Below are 3427 nucleotides of genomic sequence, written 5' to 3'. Positions count from 1 at the left end.
TCCTCGCAGAAAAAGACTTTGGCCTATCCGTAGTTGGGATCAATAGCGTTCTTCAGTAAACCACTGCGACCTGTTTGAATAAGGTGAGCGACTTGAAACTATCGTAAACAATTATCGTAATTTTCAAAAGTGTGTTGTCATGAAATGATTCTACGACATTTTGGAAGTCTGAACCCAACTCCGTAGCGGAGGCTTCTAACGCACGTTAGCGTGCTGGCACTCGACTCGGTGGATCAGGTATGAATCATGACGGCTTAAGAAATTTGCACCGGCAGTATTTATCTCTCAAGGGAAAGAGAAGTGGCACTGTAAAATTTTCCGTCACCAATCTGTCCGCCATTATCCTGGATTAAATGCTAAATCTCTATGCAGTGCTGAATGAACTTAATTCAAGCCACAATGTTGATAGTCATTCGCTCATCGGATGGAGACGTTAAAACTAAGCGACACCTTGGTCTTATTAGACAATATTAGTTTTTGTGCCAGCACCGGAGTTGGAAATGTTCAGATTTTTTATTTTTCTCTCTCTCTCTGTATATAAACGGCAACGTCCTCCTGACTGATAGATTCACTGATTCATCGTCCCGCAGCCCAAACCACCAAGGATAAAAACTTAAAATCTATAGAGGGTGTTGATCTTATACTTTAGGTGTCGTATAAGAAGGTATTTATCGATAGTCCATCCCTAAGGGAGCCAAATAGGGGATGAAAGGCTTTGTGAAAATATGCCGTTATTAAAGTTAATTTGAACGTGTACCTACGAAAATTGGCATTTGGTTTCTTTGGAAATTTAACCCTTATCTGGGTGAAATAGCGGGGGAAGTCCTTTTTAAAAATGAGTCATTATTAAAGAACTGCCAAAGTGTTTTTAAAGCTGCATCTATGAAAATCTGACTTTCCGGTTACAAACAACTAAAAATGTGTTTCAATGTTTTCATAAATTCAACTCCTATGGGGGTGAAAGAGAGAATGAATGTTTTATGGAACTGTAACACAAGCAATCATTTTTGAAGCTAAATCTACGAAAATTTGTATTTGACTTCTCTGTTTGAAATTAATAAATACTCATTTCTCTGTGAATTCAACCCCTAAGGGGGTGAAATAGAGGGTGAAATGTTTTGTGAAAATATTTCGTTGTGATAGTATTTTTAAAACTAAACCTTTGAAAATTGGTATTTGGTTTCTCAGTAAGAAATAAAAAAAAAATGCGTGTTTCATTGGTTTTGGAAATTCAGTCCCCGTGGGGGTGAAATAAGGCCACACGATTCACTGTCTCATCATCGCGCAGCCCTAGCCACTAACGATAGAAATTTGAAATTTGGAGAAGGTGTGAATTTTATATTGGAGGCATCATTTAAGAACCGACTGTTCGAAATTCCACTCGTAAGGGCGTGAAACAGGGGATGAAAGGCTTTTTGAAAATATATTGCTATTCAGGCAGTTTTGAAGCTAGAACTACGAAAACTGCTATTTATTTTCTGAGACAGAAATAAAAAAATACGGGGTGGCGCAGGGAAACGGGAAATTTCGAAATAACGTCATTTCTATGAATCAATTCATAAAACTAGTAATTTATTAACGAAAGTGAATGTATTCAGTATGCCATTATTCAGTATGTCTTTACAATCAAAATGTCCAAAAGTGTCTCTTTACTTTTTAAAGATGACATAGGAAAGATGTGCTCCCATTCGGCGTTCACACTCTAACAGCCTGTTATGAAACTTCTGGAATGCGCGGTGTAGCAAATCTTGGGGAATGGCAGTGATTTCGTTTTCAATGTTCTTATTCAGTTCATGAATTGTTGCAGGACGTGTACGGTACACCTTGCCTTTAATAGATCCCCTCAGGAAGAAGTCGCACACACTAAGATCAGCGGATCTCGCAGGCCATGCAATGTCACCGTTACGTGAAATAATGCGTCTTCCAAACAATTGACGAACTGCTGCCATCGATTGTCGAGCGGTGTGTAACGTGGCTCCGTCCTGCTGAAACCACATGTTTTCGACGTTAAGATTAAGCTCGTACAGTCTCGGTGTAAAGAATGTTTGAAGCATTTCAACATATCGAGCGGATGTTACTGTCACTGCACTACCATCCTCACGTTCAAAAAACTAAGGGCCGATAACACCATGACATGATACATCACACCATATTGTGACCTTGGCGCTAAGTGGTGGTCGCTGGTGAAACTCACAAGGATTGTCCTGTGCCCAATAACGAAAATTCTGATTGTTCACGAATCCGTTCAGGTGGAAACGGGCTTCGTCTGATATCCATAAGTTACCAAGGAAATTCGCGTCCTCGTTAGTTTTAGCCAATATCTGGCTACTAAACTCCATAAGTGACGCTGGGTCTCGTTCACGTAAGTGTTGCACTATCTGCAACTTATAGGGATGGAAGTCTAATTCGTGCAGTATTCTTTGTAAGCTTAATCCCTAGCGAAGATGCATGCTGTCGAACGGAGCGGCGAGGACTTCTCTCGATTGCAGCTCTAGCAGCTGCAATGTTCTCTGGGGTACGTACCGTTGGAATGCCACGTGGAGGTTTCTTTTTCAAGGCGGATCCTGTTTCTTCAAAATTACGCACCCATGTTGTAATCGCATGCGCAGATGGGACACGTCCATGACGTCCAATCTGGTAATGCTGTCGAAATGTTCTCTTCGCGGCAGTCTCACTATCACCATTTTTGTAAACCGCTCTCACAGCTACTGCATGTTCCGCACCAGTCCAATTCTCCATGATTACTAAATGGCAATGCGTTCACATCAATTGTGCAAAGTTTCGAACATCTGCCGGCGCTACAGTGCTCCCAACTGTAACGTTCAAAATTACCCCTGCGCCACCCTGTACGTGTTTTAGGATTTTTGAAAATTCAGCCACTAGGAATGTGAAATAGTTGGTGAAATTTGTTTCAAAGTAAATTATTATTAAAGAACCACCGCAGTATTTTTAAGCTACATCTATGAAAATTGGTAGAAATAAAAAAAATTATGTTTCACTATTTTTGGAGAGTTAACTCTCCAAGGGAATGAAATAGGAGATGAAATTTATTCTGAAATTATTTCATTATGAAAGCATTTTCAAGGCTAAAACTATGAAAGTTTGATTTTGATTTCTCTGTTAGAGATTAAAAAATGTGTTTCATGGCTTTTGGAAATTCAACCCCTACGAGGATGAAGTTGGGGATGAAAGTTATTAAGAAAATATATCGCTATATTCACTCCTCAGTTATACCTAGGGAAAGTTTTTATGGAAATATCGACACAAGGACGCCAAAGGCATGATTGACAAAAACATTGTACTCTAGCAACCAGAATGACTTTTTGATCGGAAGTAGATTTGGAAAAGACCACGCTTCTGTGTCCTTACTAAGCATGAAAATTTAAAAGTGTTGCAATTTGTGAAAAACATAAAAATTCGATTAAAG

This window comes from Schistocerca serialis, chromosome 1 (assembly GCF_023864345.2).
Source record: "Schistocerca serialis cubense isolate TAMUIC-IGC-003099 chromosome 1, iqSchSeri2.2, whole genome shotgun sequence".
In the NCBI taxonomy this organism is placed as follows: domain Eukaryota; kingdom Metazoa; phylum Arthropoda; class Insecta; order Orthoptera; family Acrididae; genus Schistocerca; species Schistocerca serialis.
This window is presented reverse-complemented; position numbering follows the sequence as displayed.